The sequence below is a fragment of the Lolium rigidum genome, chromosome 5 (assembly GCF_022539505.1).
Source record: "Lolium rigidum isolate FL_2022 chromosome 5, APGP_CSIRO_Lrig_0.1, whole genome shotgun sequence".
NCBI classification, from domain to species: Eukaryota; Viridiplantae; Streptophyta; class Magnoliopsida; order Poales; family Poaceae; genus Lolium; species Lolium rigidum.
In genome coordinates, this window is record NC_061512.1 from 210138191 (window position 1) to 210163218 (window position 25028).

At 44.7% G+C, this 25028-nt stretch overlaps 1 pseudogene; it reads left to right on the top strand.

The window, feature by feature from the left end:
* Window positions 1-72: 72 nt before the first annotated feature.
* LOC124657019 lies at window positions 73-25028 on the top strand (annotated as a pseudogene).

Consider the following 25028-nt stretch of genomic DNA (forward strand, 5'->3'; position numbering starts at 1 on the left):
AGGCCAGGTAAGGTGCAGCTTCACTTTTCTACACGTTCTTTTGTTCCTTTGTCATCTTTAGGGAGAAGGATGATGGTGGGCGTCTTGGGAACCGGGAAGGACGACGTGGTGGCGCTGCCGGACCAGCAGCAAGCCAGCCGTGCTGCTCAGGAAAAGGCATGGTAGGGCGCACGGAGGAGGCACATAGAACGTTCTCCTGCATCGCTGACACCACACGACTGCTTGTTCCTGCTTCAGTGCAGTATGACTGATTGTGTGGTACTGGCTACTCTCGTGTCGAGCTGAACATCACGAGGCTACCAAATGTCAGGGACTCGTGATGCAAGGGCGGAAAATACATCGCCGGTTGTAATAATTCATGCATGGTTTCTACTAGTACTTTCTCCGTTTCATATTAGTTCTCTTAGCAAATCGACGATAACTAGTATAAAACTGAGAGGGAGTACCAAATTTATGCAGTATGTATACTACCATGTTCTCCATCACGCAGTGTCCACTACACTACACTCGAGTAACAGAGCTGTGGAGATGGCCTGCAATGCTTGCACTTTGTACGTGCGGACGTCACATGGGAATCAATCTTACACGAAGCATCCGATTTCGAGAGGAAAAACTTACAGGAAGCATCATCGGATTCCCCCGTCCAAACAAAAGACAAAAGGTCAAGTTTGCAATTAGGAGCTTTCTTTCGCCAAAGCAGCCATGGCAGATTAGTTTAGGTTTTACCAAAGGCTGGGATCAAAGGCGCTAACTGTCTTTTTGTAGCTGAGGTGAGCTGACGAGTGTTCGGAGCCGGGCGCCTTTTAGCAGGGAGGGAATATGGGAATATATGCCAAAACGAAAACCCATCATTGCGGGACGGGCCTTTCCCGCGCATGCAAGTGCGTGCGGCCTACCTTTTCTCTCTTTCGAAACATGGGCCGAAAATTGGAGCTGCCTGCTTGACATGCCATGTCAATGAACAGTACCTGGGTAACTCTTTCCCGAGAAAAAAAAGTAAAACACAAAATGTGCGCTACCTCATAGGCTCATACCCTGAAAAACTTCTGTTATCTTGTTATCATTTGCTGTAATTTCTTTGTTTTTGTTATCACCGTTGTTTCTGTTAGAATCCACATGCCTATATATCCTATTACAAAATACAAGTCAAGGTATATGTACGAGTGCGAAACAATCTGAAATGGATCAATCTTGGCAACCACATAATGCAGAATAGCAGTTGAATTTCAGATAAATATTGGACGCTTTCTTTAATAACGATAGGTTCCAGGTCGTGTAGCTAGAATACAAGCCGTAGGGCACCTTTGTTTTGTCTCTGTAACCTTTTGTGTCATCTTTCTTTGGAAAACACATGCTGCTTTACTTCAAAGGAATTTTCCTGCGTGCATTCGGTTCGGCATCTTCTACGTCTAGTATTCTCTACGGACATGGCCGAGGATCTGATTTTGAGTCCCCAAAAATACTCGCTTTTCTGAGCGTGCAGACTTTCATCTTTACCCATTGCGTCTCTTTCGGGCAAACTTTTCCTTTCCTTTATTTGAAGCGAATTATGGCAACTTTAGCTGAATATGTTTTACCAGGATGGGTTGACAAATCAATGCATTTTCTGCACCCTGTTCTGATACTCGATTTATCTGTAGAGACACCAATTTTTTTTCTTTTTTTTAGGGGACGAAATTTATGTCAAGCAGCAAGCATCAGCTATCTACTCTCACTGTCTCAAAGTTAAATCAGTTAACGGGCTTCCATCAGATAAACACGAGTGGGCCTAGACGCCCCATTAGGTTGCAAGAAGGTCCATTGCGATGGGCTTCTGCGTCAAAATGTACAACTATAGTTAGGGCATCTCGAACGGCGCGACCGTTTGTGTCCGCCGGACCGAAAAATTCATCGGGTCCCTGCTTCAGCGGGCGACGCAAAGTGATTGTATCCTCCGCGGCGACCATACCTGGCCCAAATATGCGCCTCGGATGCGTCTCTGCGGACGGTGCGCGGACGCGCAAAGTATCCGCCCGCGTCTAGCGGACGTTTCGTCAGGCCCGCCTGGCAGTGACCCTGCGTCGATGTGTCTTCTAGGCGCGCCAGCGACTGGCGCCGAGGTGTCGCTTCGGCAGTCTGCGCCACGTTAATGGTGATACCTCGCCTGCCGAGCGGCCCCCACCCACCTCCGCTAGGCAGTAATGGCGATGCCACGCGTCCCGCGGCCATCGCCTGCCTCCGGCCTATATAAAGAGGGCGCACGCTCTTCTTCCTCATCCACTCATCCACACAAACCCTAGCCGCCACAAGCTCCATCATAGCGCCGCCTACCTCTTCCTACGACGTAGCCAGACCCGCGAGGAAGTCCATGGCGGGTCCTGGTGGCCGGCGAGGCAGTCGAGGCCGCGGGCCTGGACGCCCCCGGGGCCGGGGCAGGGGCCGCCGTGGTGGAGCAGCTACGGCCCCACGGTCGCTGTCGCCTGCGCCGTCCTCATCTTCGCAGGAAAAGCGCTGCTTCGAGTTCCTCCTCCACGTCGACGGTGACCCACTCGGCATCAAGCGGCTCCAGAAAAGTTCGCCGAGTTCGTCGATGGCGTCAAGCCGGCCCAGTTGCAGCTAAGGGAGGCCAGCTGCAACTTCTGCCGGTGGCCTGTCGAGGTCTTGTTCGACGGGCAGGGCAAGATGAACCTGCACACAGGGTAGGACAAATTCGCCCGCGACCTCCCGCTCGAGTCTGGCTGCCAACTCACCTTCCTCTACGAGGGGGATGACGAGATGATCGTCAAGGTGTTCGACGACACAGCCTGCTGCAGACACTACCATATCGGTGAGTCCGACTCAGACGCCGACAGTGAAAACTGTTAGAGTGTTCTTTCGTTGCAGCGAATATGGCTACGAGCCAATTAAAACCAGTAGTGGCGGTTTCTGTATGTTCTTCCTTGGTGGAAACAACAGGGTTATCATTGCCCGCTGGATTTTCCAGTTTGGGTGATTGAGTGTGCTCGAGAGTGTTCTTTCTTGGCAGCGAACATACGGAACCAACACTACTGGCTTTCCTCATTTTCCAATGTTTTAATTTATGTCAACCATGGTTCAAACTATGTATTAGTTTGTGTAAACCATGTTCCAAATTATGTATTAGTTTGTGCAAAACCATGTTTCAATATGTAATGTTTGGAACTATGTTTAAATGGAGAAGAGAAAAAAAAAATAAGTAGAATAAAAATGCGTCACCCCGTTGGAACCACGCCCAGACGCAAACGGGCGCGCGGACAAAAAAGGTTATTTTCGCGTCCGCGGGGCGACACAAACGAACGCTCGCGGATAATTTAGACATCCAAAATGCGTTGCCCCGTTTGGAGATACCCTTAACCCACAATGATAAAGCCTCTACATCTCTCTGTTTTTTTTTCCTCCTAAGAACATGCCTAATTAGCATGAACTACATCCCAGTTACCGACATAACACGCTTTAATTGGAAAGCGCAAACTGAGCAGTTGTGTAAATGTGTTATGAGAAAGGAAACTGCTGGGCGTCCCCGGGATCTGATTTCCCAGCCTTCGGGTCCCCAGCCGTCGGATCAACCATTTTGACAGTTAGATTTGCATGTAGCAAAAAAACATCTTCGGCAGCAAAAAATCACCCCTGACAGCAAATGACTGAAGCAAAAAACGGTTCATTCAGAAAAGAAAATAAAAAGGCTGGGTTCGCCGGAGACCTCGCCGGAGACCACGTAGCAAACATATTACGCAGATGTAGCAAAACCACAAATAAATTGTAGCAATTTTTTATTCATATGTTGCAAATCCTCTAAAACATCAACAGAGACATCGCCTGCAGCCAACAGCAACGCTGTCCAAGGTTGTAGCAACTCCGTCCGTCAAGGAAAACAACACCACAAGCTGCTAGTAGCAACGTCCTATGCCTATGGTAGCAAAAATCCACCCTCCGCCGGAAAATCGTAGCAAACCCAAACTCGTCGGAAAATCGTAGCATAATTTTGTACCAAAAGTAGCAAAACAGTTTTAATAATTGTAGCAAAAAGATATACTATTGTAGCATCGTGGCTTCGTAGCACTTTGATGTAGCAAAAAAAAAAAAAAACCAATCCATCCTATCCTCTCCTCTGGCTCAGCACACACGAACGCACTTCCCCGCCGCGGCACAACCCAAACGCCGGGCTCCTCGCCTACTCCGCCGCCGGCCTGGGCCTACTGGCCCTGGCGGCGCTGGAGGCCCTCCCACTCCGCCTCCCGCCGCTGCCGCGCCGCCTCCTCCCCACCACCACCCCACACCACGCCCACCGGCACCTCCTCGCCGCGCTGCTCTCCACCCTCTGCCTCCTCTCCGCGCTGCTCTCCGCGCACCACCTCTCCCTGCCCATGCTCGCCGCCTCCGTGATCTTCCTCCTGTACGCCCTTCCTCCCTCTCCCCGCCCCAGCTGCTCGACCTCCTCCTCGCGGCCGCCTTCGCGCAGGAGCTCCTGCTCTTCGCGCACCGCCGCCCCTCCACCGCCGCGGGGATCGACAACCGCATACTTCGACCTCCTCCTCGTCCCCGTCACCGTCTGCCTCGGCGCCACCCTGCTCGCCGCGCACAGCCCGAACGCCGCGCCGCCGCGCCTCGCGCGCGCGCTGCAGGGCACGTGGATGGTGCAGATGGGCTTCTCCTTCTTCACCAGCGCCATCCCCAGCGGCTGCGCGCTCCACGCCCAGACCCGGGCCGACTACACCGTCAAGTGCCGCACCCACGAGGACTACCACCGCGCGCGCTCCGTCGCCACACTGCAGTTCAACGGCCACCTCGCGCTGCTCGTGCTCGCTGGGGCGGTGGCCTACGCTGCCGTCGTCTCCTTCGGTCGCTCCATCGTGAAAAAGGTGAGAGGATTTTTTTCGATAAAGGAAATATATTAATATCAAAACGATACCAAATACACCCAGCCTCTGCAACAACGCACCACCCTAATGGCACTACGGATGCACACAGCCAAAAATAGAAAAGAAAACTAAGAAACAAAAGTCCCGCTACAGTATCTCGGGCCTAACAACAGCAATACATCCACCGCCAAGACAACACCTAAAATACAGACTCTCCAAAAACGACGCCTCCAAGAAGGGAACAGTGCGCTAACACCATCGTCGCCCGATCAAGGATCTTAGGTTTTCACCCTGTAGATAGTCCCCGCTCTCAAAACAATGCCTCCAACAAGGTCATTGCCAGGCACAACCAGTTAAGGACAGACCTTGGGTTTTCACCCTGAAAGGTAGGACTCTGAACTTAACCTGTGTTGTCGCCCCCACTTTCATACCGCTGCTGTGAAGCCCGGAACACCAAGCAAGTCCCTCAACAGCGCGGAGACTTGAACCTCCCTTAACTAGTCCTCCCCTCCGGCCTTCATGAACTTCACTTATTCCGACCTTCATCATGGATCCATAGTCACTTGATGTCGACACAGAAAAAAAGCTTCGCGCCGCTCCCTCCAGAACCAATCGGTCGGAATAAAAGCATGGGTGCGCACGACCGAATACCACCGATCCAGCAAACTCCAGGCAAAAAGCACTGTTACATTTGCCGGCGGAGCCTTCCGGAACTCAACACTCCGGCTAGATCACGAGTCCAGGCCTCCGATATGTCTTCCTCTTCACGCAAGAGAGACCCTAGGACCACCGCCTTTATTCAGGTCGGACCCCCACGTCGGCGACCATCCCGGGCTGGCCACTTCCAAGCATCTCCATCTCGCCGCCAGAACGCGGTGATAGATCGATAGATCCACCACCACCAACCGCAGGCCGACCCTCTCCGGCGAAGAAGAGGGCCACCTCCACCGTCGTACCCAAGGCTGCTGTCCCGGGCGACCTCGTGTCGCGGGTGAAGTCCGAGATCGCCTCCACTCACCGGCGAGAGGCAGGGGAAATTGGCGCAGGCCATGAGCCTGGCCGCCGCCCACCACCAGCCCTTGCCGGAGTGCTGCGGAGAGCCGACGGGAGGAGGGAGGCCGCAGCGCTGGCCGCCGCCGCCCATCCCAACCGCGCCGACCGATCCACCAGGGGAGAGCCGACGAGAGAAGGGGGCGCAGCGCAGGCCGCCGCCGCCCAGCCCATCCGCACGTCCGCCATGCGTCGAGGAGGGAGATCCGGCCGCCGTCCACCAGGCGTCGACGAGGAAGGGCCCCCGCCGCCGCCACGCCACGTGGGTCTTTGCCCCGGCGGCGCTACCGGCGGCGGCGGCGTTTAGGGCTGGGGAGGCTGGGGTGCGGGGGTTACGGGAGGCTGGGTCACGAAAGCCTCAGCTTTAGGATCGCTGCATTCTCAGAGCTCAGCCGCTCCCGTGACTCTGGGGAAAGTAACGAGTGGACAGGAAGGGGAAATGATAAGGTGCGGTGCGGTGAGTCCAAGGACACGCGTCACGCGCGGAAGGAGGAGGCTGCGGGCGTGCCATCCCCCGGGGGATTACAATCATTTTCCTATGAGAAACCAACATGTGAACATATATAAACATGTGAACGTATATACTCTGTCAATCACACATGACTTAGAACTAATGTCCCCACGAAAAATATAATTGAGTTAATGTAACATGTGTTAAGGTAAGCTCTATAGATCACGTTACCTGAGATCGATCGGGTCATAGCTAACTGTAGATAAACATGAGATTTTTTTTGTAACAATATGATTATAATAGTGCTGTTACGTCCACCATACGGTTGAGACTATATATGTGACGAGCTCTCTCCCCCCCTCTCTCTCTCCTTCCCTCCCTCCCTCTGTCTCGTTTACATGGTATCAAAGAAAGTTGACACATGCTGACTTCCTCTTCCTCTTTGATGATGTCGCATGTCGTAGTTTTCATGGATCAATAAGACAATCATCACGTTAATGTTTTGTGACTACACTGTTATCCCTAGACGATAACCACACAATCGATCTATGAATATTGTCACCTAAGCATAGCGTCGAATCATACTTAAACCTTAACGGTCTTGTTGGTTTGGGTACCTGTCAAATCTTAAAGATCGAGATAAAAATATCTAAGTCATGAAATGGATCTCTACTCACATATTGCTGCGAGGATTAGGCCTCACCCATAGTCCAAGTGGACAACTCACACATAATTAGATGAACAATAGTAAACATTGTATAACAAATATGAAAGAGATGAATGATGAGTCTTGCAATGCCACTAATCGAATATCAAAGCTAGATTATAAGTAGATGGAGAGGGGATTAAGATAGTGAAGGTGTTGATGAAGTGTTGAAGTCGATGGCGGCAACTTCGAGGTTACGGTGGAGATGGGATCTGATGTAGCGACGGAATGGATTTTCTCTCTCTCTCTCTGTGTTGGTCAAATACCTCGGATCCTTTATATTGGGCTTGACGAGCCGAAGCCACCAACACATGGTACGGTCATCCGTTACGGGCGAGGATGACCCTACCATGTGTCGTTAAGTTCTCTGTTGATCAGCTTGCGACCCTGGTTGACTTGGTGATGATTCCAGACCAAGATTCTTGATTAATTTCCCTTGATTCCATCCTATTTGCTTCTATTTCTGCACAAAACAATTAAACAGAGGATTTGCACACATAAGTGTCAATTAGTATTTATTAGTAGGCTACAAAAATATTTGCTCTATATTATAACGGAGTATCTCGGTTTAGAACTTCAGATGGAGATAATGTGGTGGTTTTCACGAGCCATCAACGTGCAGCCCTAGAGGAACCAGCCTAAACTACGGACATGTGCATCAGTTGACAAAAAATCGCTAGCGGTGCAAATAGTCAGTGGTAACATGTAACACCAACGACACATTCTAATAAGCAATAGTACGAAATTGTTAGACATAGCAGCGTGTCAGAGTGGATAGTCCCTGGTGACGGCTCCTGTTATAGATGTGCTCTACGCTTGCCGGGTGATGGTTTTGTAGGGAATTACTGCTAACACTAACCGCCACCTTAATACCTCTGGGAGAACTCTAAGTGCGAAGTAATAGTATCGCTGATGGATTTCTTAGGGCCCGTAGAGACAACAGTCACTGACAATGGTTTCTGTACTAGTGTTGTGCAGACAACACAATACAATGGTAACACGCTATGGTTAATGGTGAGACGTTGCAAAGTTATTTTGATCAAAGGATAGTGCGATTATAATATAACGGTTTGTCATGATATTTGAGGTTATCCTCTTCGTCGAGGTTGTCCTCTATAGCTGATGATGAAGCAACCACGTTTCAATCACCTAATACTTAATTACTGCCATGAATCTTAACTCTGAAGTACCAGAAGATAGACATGAATCACTTATCTCAAATAAAAGTTTGCTTTAGCATGCAACAATGCTTCAACCATGTGTTCAAAACCGATGCTTTAAGGCATTTAGCATAGACTAATACTTCAAGAGATTTCAGGGGGCTTAGGTATGTTGTGTTTATTTGGCGTATATGTTTATGAGCACTTCACAACAGATAAGGATGATGCTTTGAAAATACGAGAGACCCCTTCTTAATAGTTTTATTATTCATATAACTCAAAGCTATATATAAAATAAACTAATCCTTCAAGGCGTTGTGCTCCAGGTCTTCCGGTACGTTTGGATCCACTTGTTTCTTCAATTTGGTATCTTTTCATTTATTTAGGTCTTGAACCACTATCCTTATTCTTCCGAGAAGTTTCTTCAAATGTGCTAGATCACTTGGTGGGATCTAGTGTCTGCGTATGTTACTTTTTCTTCATCAGCGTGGCAACACATATTCGTCAAGGGCTTTCTGTGAGTTCTTGCATTGGCAATAGCACACGCCTTGAGTCCTTCATTGTTGTATGTATCCATCTTCACAATAAATAGATTACAAGAATGTCATTTGCATGTTCTTTGAGAGGATTATGTATCTTATAATATTCGTTCATTGTTGTCTTGTGTTGTTCGTTGAGAACATTAGATGGTATTCTCCAACGATATATGGTTGTTTGTGCTTCAAGCTGATGCACGCGCCTCCAAATTCTTTAATTTGGTTGTTTATCAACGTTGGGGGCGGCCACTGCGTCTAGACACTTCAACACCAGTTGGTTGCTTGTATAAAAAGTGGATATGTGTGCCTGAAGGTACTATACTATTGGAGTTTTACACGTTGATTGAGGCATACAAAGGGAATCCCTCACAAGCTCCAGTTTGAGTGCTTGATGCAAGCACATAGTAGTGCTCCCGAGTTCCTCGAGGATTGTTGTATATCAGCCTATCGGTGTTACAATAGAGCATTCAAGGATTCAAGTTAACTGCTTGTTCCTGAAGTGGTCTTGAGTGCTTCAAGGATTTATGTATCCCTTTAGCTAATGGAAATCACAAGTGCTAGTTTAGTTGCTTGAAGCAAGTAGATGGTTTCACTTGTGATTTTCTCATTATTTCTGTGTGTGAAAACCTTGGAAGCAGATAGGCCATAGGGAGCATCAATCAAGTCTCGCGTCGAAGCAAGTAATGAGCTTGTTGAGTTCTTAAAGTAGTGTTGCGTCAATGGTTAGCCATACAAGATTTTTATACTGCACGCCTGAAGTTGGCATATAGATGCATTAGTCCCTTGCACCGTGTTTTTTGAAAGGTAGGCAAACCAAGATAGACGTTTTGAATGGAACACCTAACCATCCAAGGACTGAGTTCATGAAACACTACATAGAAAACTTAGTCCAAAAATAGGTGTTGTTGCCAATCACTCAAAATCCACTGGTAGGGCAAATATTTCTTTTCACACTCCTATCACAAGGCACCTAACCATGGAACTTGTCAATACAACAAGAATACCATTTCCTAGGTATATATAAGCAAGAAATTCTTGTGCAAGAGGTTTCATCAGTTATAACTTATAAATGAATAATGATACAGTAGGGATCTTTCTTAGTGTTTTTCCATAAAAAAGGGTGTCCACTATGTAATTTTCTTTGAAATCCAAAAGGAACTATATCATAAGTCTAGCATATGAGGATATATCGGATGGATCAAATATATTTTGTCTATGACTTTAAGACAATCATAAATAATACAACTTGTTCTTGGTTCATGTAGGGAAGAAGTGGCAACCCTCACACTACACCGACTGAAATATTGTCTCCGAACAAATTTGAGGTCTTTTTCTTATGTAAATCGTTACAAATCTTGGTCTCTAAGATGCGCACTGACATTTAAGATGTTGATGTGTATAATAATTTGAGGCATTTTCTTGTATAAGTCTTCACAAATCTTGGTGTCTAAGCCACGTCATGACATTTGAAGATGTTGATGTGTATAATAATTTCAGGCCTTTTCTTTATGTAGTCTTCACAAATCTTGGTGTCTAAGTTGCATCCTTTTAGATGAAGAACTCAAATTTGTGGCTTCATCCTCACTACTTGGTCGAACTAGTCATTGTTGTTTCATAGATGCTACTTTAGTACCACACAATGGGTTGGAATATATGTGTACAATCGAAATTACAAAGAACATGTCATGCATGTTTGTACGTGTGTGCTCATTGAGTTTGGTCATGGTACTTGTCACGTATTTAAATTTTGTATTCCAATTCAAACATATGGTTTGAATAAACAAATAAATTGATACCTTTGAAGCATATTTTAAATTACAATTTTATACATTTAGTTAAAGTTCTTTTTTTGCGGGGGCATTTAGTTTAAGTTTTGGTTCTATTAGTTCCTGTTTTCTCCATAATATGAGTATTTAAATTGGCTTGATGTACCCAATATATACCATGGCATACAATTATTCGCCATGTTCTACCAAATAAGTACTAAATCATGGAACGAAGGGATTAGTTAGTAACATTTTTTATGATGGTCGTACGATGGCTCAATGATCTTATGGAGGTGTGTGGAGTAGTCGCAAATAACTTATTTATATGTAAATTGGTTAAGAAATACTGAAGAGATTAAATTGTATACTTTCATATCCTGAATATTATAGATGAAGAGGCATGCACGACACATGTCTTAGGGTGATGAAGTACAGATGTAGTATACTAAAATATATGAATAGACTATTGTGATAAAGAAAATATAAATCGAGATATACCGCGTTTCTCCCAGTGTATCCTTTGCATGCTTCCATGTTGTTTGGTTCGGTACGTATCCACGTCTTAGTCGGTTACCTGTTCTTATTTTAGGAGAATTATGGCAACTTTTGCCCTCGATAGGTGGTCAATTTTTTTTTTTGAACTTGTTCTAATATTTGCTTCATCAGAGAGACAACCAACTGATGTCAAGCAACAAGCATCACCTACTACTGATAAAAAGAAACGAGCCGTACCACAACGTGGTGGATTTCTAGCAGAACTGGTCCAGGGGACCAAGCAATTCATTAAGGGTTGGGGGCCAACTTAGGAAGAAAATTGGAAGGATGCGAAAGAGGCACTTCTCCGTAAGATCGGGGAGCTGGATCGTCTGACAGACTACGTGGGTATTGTCGAAGAGGGCTGGGCTCTTCGTTATTTTCTCGAGGATCAGCTTTTGCATTTTGCTAGGGAAGAGGAGGAGTACTAGCGTCAACATGAACGGGTAGAAAGGATCGTCAAGGGTGACGCCAACACGGCCTACTTCCATGTGGTCGCTAATGGGAGACACTGCAAGTGCAACATTCGTAGGCTAGTCACGAGCATTGGGGTGGTCTCAAAGCAAAGGGAGCTGCATGCCCACATCATTCAGTTATATATGGACCTGATGGGATTTGTTGGGGAGGATAACGTCTGTTTGCTCTCTCGCGATACTTGTCCTTTGGGAAGACATGTGTCGGAGGATGAAAACAACAATATGGTGACCACGTTCATGTTGGGGGAACTGGATGTGGTTCTGGCAAGTACGAAGCCGGACTCGGCGCCGGGGCCGGATGGACTCCCGTGTCGTTCTTCAAGAACTTTTGGGGAATTCTTAGAGGACCAATTTAGCAAATTATTAATGACTTTGCAATGGGGAGGGTAGACATATCCAGGCTTAATTTTGGGGTCATCACCCTCATCCCCAAGGTGGTGGGGGCTGATTACATCAAACAGTTCAGGCCCATTGCCCTCATTAATGTGTGATAACCCACAAGTATAGGGGATCGCAACAGTCTTCCAGGGAAGTAAAACCCAAATTTATTGATTCGACACAAGGGGAGGTAAAGAATACTTATAAGCCTTAACAACTGAGTTGTCAATTCAGCTGCACCTGGAAAAGCACTAGTAACGAGGGTGATGTGAAAGCAGCGAGTAATATGAGAGCAAGAGTAACGGTAACACGAAGCGTAGTAGAGTAATATGAGAGAAATGGCACCAGAAAATAGTTGATACTACTTCCAATGACATGTAGAACGAGTATATGATGATGCGAGATGGACCGGGGTTCCCAGCTATCTACACTAGTGGTAACTCTCCAATAACAAGTGTTGGGTGAACAAATTACAGTTGGGCAATTGATAGGATTGAAATAGCATTAAGACAGAATATCAAGATTATTAATCATGTAGGCATGTTTTCCATATATAGTCATACGTGCTCGCAATGAGAAACTTGTACAACATCTTTTGTCCTACCAGCCGGTGGCAGCCGGGCCTCTAGGGAATCTACTGGAAATTAAGGTACTCCTTTTAATAGAGCACCGGAGCAAAGCATTAACACTCCGTGAAAACATGTGATCCTCATATCTAAGCCTTCCCCTCCAGCTTGTCCCAATTTCGTCACTTTGGGGCCCTTGGTTCCGGACATAGACATGTGCAAACAACTTGTAGATACAATCTAAGCAATAAGTATAGAGCTTAAATCTAAGATCATGCCACTCGGGCCCTAGTGACAAGCATTAAACACAACAAGATTGCAGCAACAATAACTTCACAAACTTTATAGATAGACTAATCATAATGTAACAATCCATCGGATCCCAACAAACACAACACCGATTACATCGATGAATCTCAATCATGTAAGGCAGCTCATGAGATCATTGTATTGAAGTACATGGGGGAGAGAATACCAACTAGCTACAGCTAGAACCCGTAGTCCATGGGGGAACTACTCACTGAGCATGATGGAGGCGGTGGCGTTGATGGAGATGGCTTCCGGGGCACTTCCCCATCCCGAGCAGGTGCCGGAACGAGACTTCGTCCCCCGAATTGGAGTTTCACGATGGCGGCGGCGCCCGGAGTCTTTCTCGGAGTTTCGTCAATTGGTATCGCGTTTTAGGTCGAAAGGGCTTATATAGGCGAAGAGGCGGCGCAGAGGGGCGACAGGGTGGCCCCACACCGGCCGGCGCGGCCGGGGTGTAGCCCGCGCGGCCCACATGTGTGGTGGCCCCCTGGCTCTCCTCCGACTCCCCTTCGGTGTTCTGGAGCCTCCCGGGAAAAATAAGATCTTTGGCGTTGATTTCGTCCAATTCCAAGAATATTGCCCGAACAGCCTTTCTGGAACCAAAAACAGCAGTAAAACGAGAACCGGCACCGTGGCATCTTGTTAATAGGTTAGTTCCCGAAAATGCATAAAAACATTATAAAGTGCGAGCAAAACATGTAAGTATTGTCATAAAACAAGCATGGAACATCAGAAATTATGGATACGTTGGAGACGTATCAGCATCCCCAAGCTTAGTTCCTACTCGTCCTCGAGTAGGTAAACGATAAAAAGAATAATTTCTGTAGTGACATGCTACTTACATAACCTTGATCATACTATTACAAAGCATATGAAATGAATGAAGTGACTCAAGGCAATGATCTATAGTTGCTAACAAATAGATAACATATAGCAAAACTTTTCATGAAGAGTACTTTCAAGACAAGCATCAAAAGTCTTGCACAAGAGTTAACTCATAAAGCAATAGATTCAAAGTAAAAGCATTGAAGCAACACAGAGGAAGATTTAAGTTTCAGCAGTTGCTTTCAACTTTCAACATGCATATCTCATGGATAATTGTCAACACAAAGTAATATGATAAATGCAAATAAGCAAGTATGTAAGAATCAATGCACAGTTGACACAAGTGTTTGCTTCTAAGATGGAAGGAAGTAGGTAAACTGACTCAACATAAAGTAAAAGAAAGGACCTTCGCAGAGGGAAGCATTGATTGCTATATTTGTGCTAGAGCTTTGGTTTTGAAAACATAAAGAGAGCATAAAAAGTAAAATTTTGAGAGGTGCTTGTTGTTGTCAACGAATGGTAGTGGGCACTCTAACCCCTCGTCGGACAAACCTTCAAAGAGCGGCTCCCATGAATTATTTTTATTTTTGGGTGGCACTCCTTCCAACCTTTCTTTCACAAACCATGGCTAACCGAATCCTCGGGTGCCTGCCAACAATCTCATACCATGAAGGAGTGCTTTTTTATTTTAGTTTTATTATGATGACACTCCTCCCCACCTTTGCTTACACAAGCCATGGCTAACCGAATCCTCGGGTGCCTTCCATCAATCTCATACCATGGAGGAGTGTCTATTTAGGTTAATTAGTTTGGGACTCGGGAATCCCATTGCCAGCTCTTTTTGCAAAATTATTGGATAAGCGGATGAAGCCACTAGTCCATTGGTGAAAGTTGCCCAACAAGATTGAAAGATAAACACCACATACTTCCTCATGAGCTATAAAACATTGACACAAATCAGAGGTAATAATTTTTGAATTGTTCAAAGGTAGCACTCAAGCAATTTACTTGGGAATGGCGGAGAAATACCATGTAGTAGGTAGGTATGGTGGACACAAATGGCATAGTGGTTGGCTCAAAGATTTTGGATGCATGAGAAGTATTCCCTCTCGATACAAGGCTTAGGCTAGCAAGGCTATTTGAAGCAAACACAAGTATGAACCGGTAAAGCAAAACTTACATAAGAACATATTGCAAGCATTATAATACTCTACACTGTCTTCCTTGTTGCTCAAACACTTTTACCGTAAAATATCTAGACCTTAAGAGAGACCAATCATGCAAACCAATTTTAACAAGCTCTACAGTAGTTCTCCACTAATAGGTTTAAACTACATGATGCAAGATATTAATCATGATCTACTTGAGAGCTCAAAACAATTGCCAAGTGTCAAATTATCCAAGACATTATGAGGCATTTTCTCGTTTCCAACCAAATAACCATAAGTGCAATAGCTTCCAACTTTTATCATGAACATTAAAAGCGAAGAACACAAGTGTTCAAATGAAAAAGCGGAGCGTGTCTCTCTCCCAAACAAGGATTGCTAGGATCCGATCTTATTCAAACAAAAACAAAAATAAAAACACACAGACGCTCCAAGTAAAGCACATATGATGTGACCGAATAAAAATATAGTTTCAATAGAAGAAACCTGATAAGTTAATGAAGAAGGGGATGCCTTGGGCATCCCCAAGCTTAGACGCTTGAGTCTCCTTGAAATATGCAGGGATGAACCACGGGGGCATCCCCAAGCTTAGACTTTTCACTCTTCTTGATCATATATCATCCTTCTCTCTTGACCCTTGAAAACTTCCTTCACACCAAACTTCTCATAAACTTCATTAGAGGGGTTAGTACTCAAAAAACTTTAATCCACCTTGGCCCTGTAGTGACACATTGCAAGAACTCGATAAAACATTAGCTACAGCTCTCCACGTCTAGAAAGCCTCACTTAAAGTCCACAAGAGACAATGCAAAAAACAGAGACATAATCTGCCAAAACAGAACAGCCAGTAAACACGAATTTTAAAATGGTACTTACGTTGCTCAAATCAGAAAACTCAAAACTAATGAAAGTTGCGTACATATCTGAGGATCACGCACGTAAATTGGCAGATTTTTCTGAGTTTCCTACAGAGAAATATGTCCAGATTCGTTACAGATAGAAATCTGTTTCTGCGCAGAAATCCAAATCTAGTATCAACCTTCTATTAGAGACTTCACTTGGCACAACATTGCAATAAAATAAAGATAAGGAGAGGTTGCTACAGTAATAACAACTTCCAAGACACAACAAAACAGTAGCAAAATAAACACATGGGTTATCTCCCAAGAAGTGTTTTCTTTATAGCCATTAAGATGGGCTCAGCAATTTTAATGATGCTCACATAAGGGTGAGAGTTGAAGCAAAAGAGATAATCAAAAAGCAAGTTCAAAACACATTTAAGTCTAACCCACTTCCTATGCATAGGAATCTTGTACACAAATAAATTCATGAAGAACAAAGTGACAAGCATAAGAAGATAAAACAAGAGTAACTTCAAAAGTTTCAGCATATAGAGAGGTGTTTTAGTACCATGCAAATATCTACAACCATATTTTCCTCTCTCATAATAATTTTCAGTAGCATCATGGATAAACTCAACAATATAACTATCACATAAAGCATGCTTTTCATGATTCATAAGCACATAATTTTTATCAAGCTCAGAAATAATAGGATTAAAACTTTCAAACCCACTTTTATCAATAATATAACAAGATGATTGATCAATCTCAAAAGATATGGGACTCATAGATAAAGTCAAGAACTCTCCAATCCCATTTTCATTAGTAGTACAATTAATATTATCAAGTGACATAGGACCATCATCTAGAGATTTATCATAGACATTTGCTAAGCAAAACTCTTTAGTACCATGCATTTCGACATCAGGCACAAACAAAGCATTATCATAAGATTTATCAAAGTAGCATGGATTATCATGAATGACAGTAGCATAATTATTCTCACAAGTTTTACTCATAGGGAATATTTCAAGAGAATCCAGAGGAACATAACATTCAACCTCCTTTGGTAAGCATGGAGGACAATCAAATAGTGTAAGAGATAAAGAGTTACTCTCATTAGAAGGTTGGCATGGGTAGCTAATCCATTCTTCCTCCTTTTGTTCATCACTCTCCTCTTCTTTTTCATCCAATGAGCTTTCGAGTTCATCAATTTCCTCCTCTTTTTCATCCAATGAGCTTTCAGCTTCAACAATTTCTTCTTCCACAGGTTCCTGCAAATTGTGAGTGCATTCTTGTGCATTAATGAGTCTCTCTTTATAATCAATGATATAAGGATTATCACTGTAGCTTTCTATGCAAAAATTAAGGATAGAAGAGACATAATCTTTAAGGTCCTTACAAACAACCACGAGTTTCATAATTTTTAGACATGAATGATTCTATCTCAGAGGCTCCCATAAATATGACAAATTGTTCTACCTCTTCGAACCCATAATGAATATAGCTATTCCAATTATAGTTCTTAATTAAAACTTCCTCACTAAAGCCACATTGAAATTTAAGATGTTTAGTATCCTGTTCAGAGCAACAATTTATATCATGGCGTTTAAGCAAGATTTTAGCAATTGTATTTAATTTTTCTACCACAGCACTCATAACTTTTCCCTTTCTTGATTCTCTATAATTATTATATAATACTATAAGCTCCAAATAGGTTGTAGGTTCTCCCATAATAGCAATTTTTAATTTTTAGGTTTTTCAATTTTTTATGGATTTTCGGGTATGTAGGGAAAATAAAACAAGACAAAAATAAACTAGGCAAAAGTAAACTAAGCAAAATAAAACTAGACAGAAATAAACTAACAAGACAAAATAAAATAAAAGCAGAGAGAGAGGTAGAGTGTACTCCCCAGGTGAACTTATGAGTAGAGCTATGCCTCCCCGGCAACGGCGCCTAGAAAATAGTCTTGATAACCCACAAGTATAGGGGATCGCAACAGTCTTCGAGGGAAGTAAAACCCAAATTTATTGATTCGACACAAGGGGAGGTAAAGAATACTTATAAGCCTTAACAACTGAGTTGTCAATTCAGTCGCACCTGGAAAAGCACTAGTAACAGGGGTGATGTGAAAGTAGCAGTAATATGAGAGCAGTAGTAACAAGTAACACGTAAGCGATGAGCGATAATATGAGAGCAATGGCACCGGAAAATAGTTGATAGTACTTCCAATGACATGTAGAACGAGTATATGATGATGCGAGATGGACCGGGGTTCCCAGCTATCTACACTAGTGGTAACTCTCCAATAACAAGTGTTGGGTGAACAAATTACGGTTGGGCAATTGATAGGATTGAAATAGCATTAAGACAGAATATCAAGATTATTAATCATGTAGGCATGTTTTCCATATATAGTCATACGTGCTCGCAATGAGAAACTTGTACAACATCTTTTGTCCTACCGACTGGTGGCAGCCGGGCCTCTAGGGAATCTACTGGAAATTAAGATACTCCTTTTAATAGAGCACCGGAGCAAAGCATTAACACTCCGTGAAAACATGTGATCCTCATATCTAAGCCTTCCCCTCCAGTTGTCCCAATTTCTGTCACTTTGGGGCCTTTGGTTCCAGACATAGACATGTGCAAACAACTTGTAGATACAATCTAAGCGATAAGTATAGAGCTTAAATCTAAGATCATGCCACTCGGGCCCTAGTGACAAGCATTAAACACAACAAGATTGCAGCAACAATAACTTCACAAACTTTATAGATAGACTAATCATAATGTAACAATCCATCGGATCCCGACAAACACAACACCGATTACATCAGATGAATCTCAATCATGTAAGGCAGCTCATGAGATCATTGTATTGAAGTACATGGGGGAGAGAATACCAACTAGCTACAGCCTAGAACCCGTAGTCCATGGGGGAACTACTCACGGAGCATGATGGAGGCGGTGGCGTTGATGGAGATGGCTTCCGGGGCACTTCCCCGTCCCGGCAGGGTGCCGGAACAGAGACTTCGTCCCCCGAATTGGAGTTTCGCGATGGCGGCGGCGCCCCGGAGTCTTTCTCGGAGTTTCGTCAATTGGTATCGCGTTTTTAGGTCGAAAGGGCTTATATAGGCGAAGAGGCGGCGCAGAGGGGCGACATGGTGGCCCCACACCGGGCCGGCGCGGCCGGGGTGTAGCCCGCGCGGCCCACATGTGTGGTGGCCCCCGGCTCTCCTCCGACTCCCCTTCGGTGTTCGGAGCCTCCCGGGAAAAATAAGATCTTTGGCGTTGATTTCGTCCAATTCCGAGAATATTGCCCGAACAGCCTTTCTCGGAACCAAAAACGAGCGAAAACGGAACCGACACTCGTGGCATCTTGTTAATAGGTTAGTTCCTGAAAATGCATAAAAACATTATAAAGTGCGAGCAAAACATGTAAGTATTGTCATAAAACAAGCATGGAACATCAGAAATTATGGATACGTTGGAGACGTATCAATGTGGTGTTTAAATTCATTGTTAAGGCTTATGCGATTAGATTAACCCCTATTGCCGACCGTACTATAGATAGATGTCAAACGACGTTCATTAAGGGTCGATGCTTGCATGAAGGGGTGTTAGCGCTTCATGAGATCATCCATGGGGTGCGGATGAAGAAGCTCCGGGGAGTCTCCCTCAAGCTGGATTTTGAAAAGGCGTATGATAGAGTGAACTGGGAGTTCCTCCGTATGGTTTTAACTCAAAAGGGCTTCAAACATGGGGTGTTTTATCGCCTGATGCAACTACTCTCGAGGTGGGGGGGGGGCAGGGGGGGCAGACTGCGATTAATATCAATGCTGAAGTAGGGCCATACTTTAGGAACGTTAGGGGAGTGCGACAGGGTGATCCAACATCACCCTTGCTGTTTGAAATGAAGGCGGATGCGGTTTCCATGGTTCTGGAGTCAGCTCGGGAAGCTGGGCGCATTAAGGGTGATGATTAAAGTTCCCTCTCCTTTTCTTCGAGAATATATCTGGCCTTAAGATTAACTTCTTGAAGAGCGAGGTGGTCATCGTGGGAGTCGACCAACGGGAAAGATAATTTCCAACCCTCTCAACAGTAAGCTTGGGGCTTTCCCCATCACCTATCGGGGCTTCCGGTTAGCGATAAACACATGTTTCTTAAGGACTAGGAGTTCTTGAAGAGCGGGGTGGGGCACAGGATTGACCCCTGGCAAGGGAAGTTTCTCTCGTCTGCGTCTGGGCTTGAGCAGACTAATGTTTGTATGTCTAGTTTGCCGATCTTCGCAATGTGCCTCTTTTATCGAGACAAACTAGAAATGCAACCGACTGACTGTATCTTTAAAAATACATATTCTTGTCCATCGACTGGGCACAAGATGGCTATCGAGAAGAAGTTCCTGTCGCGACCGACTGACTGTACCTTTAAAATGATTTGTATCTACATGAATGGAGATTGCTTAGCATATCAAAAGACATGCAATATCTTGAGGATGCGATGGGATCGCTGCGAAACTTGTATGCGAGATTGCGTGCTGATTGATCTACCCCTCCCCTTTTGTTATTCAAGACTTTTTCGTTATGGTTATTTCTGTTCTAGGGGTGTGTGGGGTGTGTTGTATTTGCGAACCCTGTTTTTTTTAGAGAAAATGACACTTTATTGATCAAATTAAATTATTACATAAAGTCTTTCGGATGTAATTCAGGGCAAAGTTTCTAAAAATAAAAGAAATTTTCAAAAAGCTCCGCAGAGCGTGCCAAAACCTATGCCGCTTCATTACAATGTCGAAGAGCATGCTTGAAGAAGACGTCGATGAAACTAGAGTAAATGTGTTTGATGTCCAGGATCACCATGCCAACCATGCTACGGTCCAGCTCCGTTGACTGCGCAGACGCTAGACCAAAGAGAGGCAAATCGGAGACCACCAAAATCCTGTCAAAACCTTCCTCGGCAGCAAGGGAGACTACACGGCGACAAGCCAACGCTTGTTTGAGACTTCGTTGCCGGTCATTGCTTTATCTACAAAGACTAAGCGCCTTCAGCTATATATTTTTTTTAAAGAAGTATATCTGGCGGTTAATGGACCAGGCCAGAGAAAGCAAGGAACACCCAAAAACGGGCCAACTATGTATGTGCTTCTCAGGAAGGCCAAACTGGGCTGGAGAGAAACTATCGCGATCCCTATTCTCCGCTCAAAGCGGGAGCGAGCGGTCGCTCCGCTCAGAGCGAGAAGGAGTTGGGCCGGCCCATTTATCGACGGAATTGGATTTGCTTCGTTTTTTTCTTCAGTTTTTCTCATTTTCTACTGGTTTTTTCCTTCCAGTTTTTTGTTTTTGCCAATTGGTTTTTTCTGCACTTTGCAAACTTTAAATTTTTTAAAATTTGAACGTTTTTTTTAAGTTTGAAAATTTTTAGATTTGAACTTTTTTTAATTTGAACAATTTTTAAGTTTGAACAAATTTTATTTTTGAACATTTTTAGATATGAACATTTTTTTAGTTTTGAACTTTTTTCAAGGTTGAACTTTTTTCATATTTGAACAATTTTAATCTATTATTTATTTCGAAAATATTTATGGAAATTTCTCAGATTTTGAAAAATATTTTTAAATTCCAAAATACGTAATTTTAAATTTGAACATTTTTTACATCCGAACAAATTTTAAATATGAACAGTTTGACAATATGAACAAATTTCAAATTCAAACATTTTTTGAATCCAAACAAAATTTAGATATGATCTATTTCAAAATATAACTTTTTTATATAAACATTTTTTATATCCGAACAAATTTTAGTAGAAACAATTTCAAAATCTGAACGAATTTCACTTTGAACATTTTTTAGATCTAAATATTTTTCGAATTTGAACAGTTTTCAAATATAAACATTTTATTCAAACCATATAAGAAAAAGAAAAAAAAATATAGTTAAAAATAAAAATTAGCTAAACCTTACGTAGTTATCAGGCAGTTATCAGGCAGCAGCGCACCAATTACAACAAAACTAGGTTACACGTAACATGGGCCAAGCCCATTATAGTTCGGCGCTCTGATTCCCTAAGCGGAACCGATCGGGATCGCCGCTTAAGGCGATCAATAGGAGCCCCCCGATCGCCCGGCTGGTTTAGCGCAGTTCCCCTAAAGCAAAGAATCAAAAGGCCCACGGCAACGAGAGCCCCTGTTCTCGCGCGAGGTCGTATCCCCGCGCCCTCCGGCGTGCCCCGCGCGGCGCCCGCCACGCACCGCGGCCGGCCCCCGCCGCCGGGCGACACGTCGCGGACGGAACTCGCAGACCTACGCGCGTAGCCACCACCACACGTACCGTGTCACGCATGTAAGCATCAGCGCTAGCTGGCTGTACCTCTCTGGTAGCTAGCTGCACTGTAACCATACCGGCGCATGGACGGATTGACGGATTTGACGACTGGCCCCGTCAGAGATCCACGCACGACGCCACCAGAGCCCCGGTCGTCCGGCACGCGCTCACGCAGTCCAACGCGTCGCATCTCGTCTCGCCTCCTTGATTCATACGTGGCCGTGATGACAATGATGATCATCTACACTACACACGCACGAATGGTCCCGGCCGGCCACCGGGAACCTCTCGTTGCGGTGCATGAGCATGGCAGCATGCAGCTCAGGGTGCCAGTCCGGGGTCCGGCCGGCCGTCGACGTACTGTGACATCGCTGCTGATCTCTGAGGTAAGCTAAGCTTCTGCTACGGCGTGCTGCTTCGCGCGCCGGTGGCATCATGCGGTGCTCAGCGTGCAAAGTCATGCATAATAATGGTCAGGGATCGAGGCATGCAGAGAGATAGGCTGGAGGGGGCGGTCCGGTGATCCATACATCTCCAGAGATGAGGTAGTCCCCTGCTGCGTCCTGCATGCATGTACCTCTCTTGGCATCTCCCGCCCAGCCAGTTCATCAGTCTCCAGAAACCAGAACCACCACCATCTATGATCTATCCCTGCATGCATGCATTCAAGCTCATGTTTAATGATGCAGCACTGGCTCATGGTATATATCTAGGGTGGTCCTCGATCTCCTCTTCCCAGAAACAAATTCAGCTCAAAAGGTACTCAGAAGAAAGATATATATGTATGGTGCTAGTAGCACGATCCTTATATCAATACTAGCATCATCAGGCATGCATGTATGCCAAACAAATAGAGATAAGAACCTGACTCATCACTGGTCAATTTGCCATGTCATAAAACAAACTCCCTTCATTCTAATGAACAGGGCACCCTCATTCACCAAGAATTACTCCAAATATATATTGTTATCAGTGGAAAGTATTTTTCAATACGAATCCGATGATACTAGTTTTCGTACAATATAATCACGATTTTGTTGCTCAAATTTTTTGGTCAAAATTCGTCTTCAGATGTGCGTTGTCTTATTCATCGAAATGAAGGTAGTACGACGCAAGCTAGTTTGACATGATCCCCAAATTAATCTCTAGTATAGCTCATATTTGTTGAAGGTTTTCGCTCCCGGCCACTATTTATCTCTTTATTTTAAGAAGTTTGAAAATCACATTTACGAGTTTTTTTTTAGTGTACCCAATGAACTATCGCACATGTTGGATTTATACGGGCTGCAGCCATTTAGGCAGCCATATAGCTTATAATTACTAAAATCTCAAAAACCCATCTATTATGGCTGCTTAGGGGCCATGAGAGACAAAACTTTGTCTCACCACTACCGGAAACAAGATCAGTGTTGTGTATTTACCTCGTTGCCAAGTGCCAAACTACACAGGTTTTCTCAAGTGTGAAATCGTCAAAGACCACCTTTGCGTGGTGTTAAATATTGACAATAGGCAAAGTCATTAGGTTTTCACACTTATTTTTCTTCCCTCTCATGTGAAACCACGTGAAACTGACATCGTACCTCTGATTAAACAACACATTGTAGACCTAAAATGATTTTTTTGCAAAAAAATCTAGAACAAGCAAAAGTTGACGCTTAATTAGTTCAAATCTGGACCGCTTCCGGCGTAATCGAAAGGACACCGTATAAAATACTATACATTTCCACAAAGCTAGCACGCATAGGCGATATGTGAACGTTGTACATAAGTGTTCTTCTATTTTTGGGCATAGGTTTCGTACCACTGCAACACTTCTTGTAGCCGCTTCATAAAAAAAAAACCTATTTCAACGTGGGATAATAAAAAATGGGAAAGTAAAACTGATAAAGCTAGCATTCTGCTCCAAAGCCCATGGCTTTGTGCAATATGGGGTCGTTCTGGCAAACTATGACCTGCCTAAGGTCATGGCCTAACTCATTTGCCCCAAAACCATATAACCTCATATATATGAGGTAACTAATTTTACGAAGGGTATAATGGAATAACAGTCCTATTTCAAGTTTGTAATTTTCCTCACAACTAGGTTACATAAAATGACACATCATGAACGTTATCCATTTTCCTGATTATTTTGAGTTAGTTGTTCTAAAATTGGGACCCAAAGAAAATGACGTTTCGTGAGAACGGGCACTGCGAGGCACACCAGCGCGAAACCAATATCGTACCGTTGATAAATCAACACATTGTGAATCTAAAAAATGTTTTTTCCCTGGAATAAGCGAAAGTTGACGCTTAATATATGGTCCTCTTTGAGCGAAATAACACTGTAACTTTTGATCAATGTGGGATCAAATTGGGGGACGCCAGTGGGGGAGATGACCCCCAAAACACGACAACTTTGTTGGCGCTCCCCAAATGCTCCATCTGGTGCTATTGCCGGCATCCATTTGGGGGGCGCCGGCGGGGATGCTCGTATCCCCCCTCTCTCTCTCCTTAGAAGCCACGAGCTCACAACCATACAGCCTCGCCTTCGATTCCCTCGAGAACATCACCAATTCCCTCGACGTTGGTCTTCCGAGAAAGGTCGGGCGCCGGCTGGACCTGGAGCCCTCCGATGTGCTCCACCACCTCGAGACCTCTGACCGCCGCGTTGCCTCCTTCCCTCGCTGCTTCCCCATGACATTGTCGAGTCCGTCGGCCTGAGCACTACAACCCCGGATCCGACTCCAGACTCCACCGTGTGCCTCATGCAGGAGGAGCGGGACGTCATCACCGACAACCATGCCGATATCACCTCACACCTTCGTTGTGTCCTCCTCATGTTCCCGACCCACCGCGTCTCACTCAAGGTCGCACAGGGCATGGTCTGGCACCTCGGCCTCCCGGAGACTACTTCAGGCGCCAGGAATTCAACATTGGGAAAGGTGGGTTTAGGATTAGAGATCTATGAAGGCTGCCTAGCTCCACAAACTAGCGAAGGAGTGGGTTACGCGATGGGCGACGGCCAAGAGCCTGCCCTCGATGGCGGTAAGGAGGACGTGTACGTGCTCGACCTGAGGATTTGTCGAGTCCTCCTTTTAATTTAG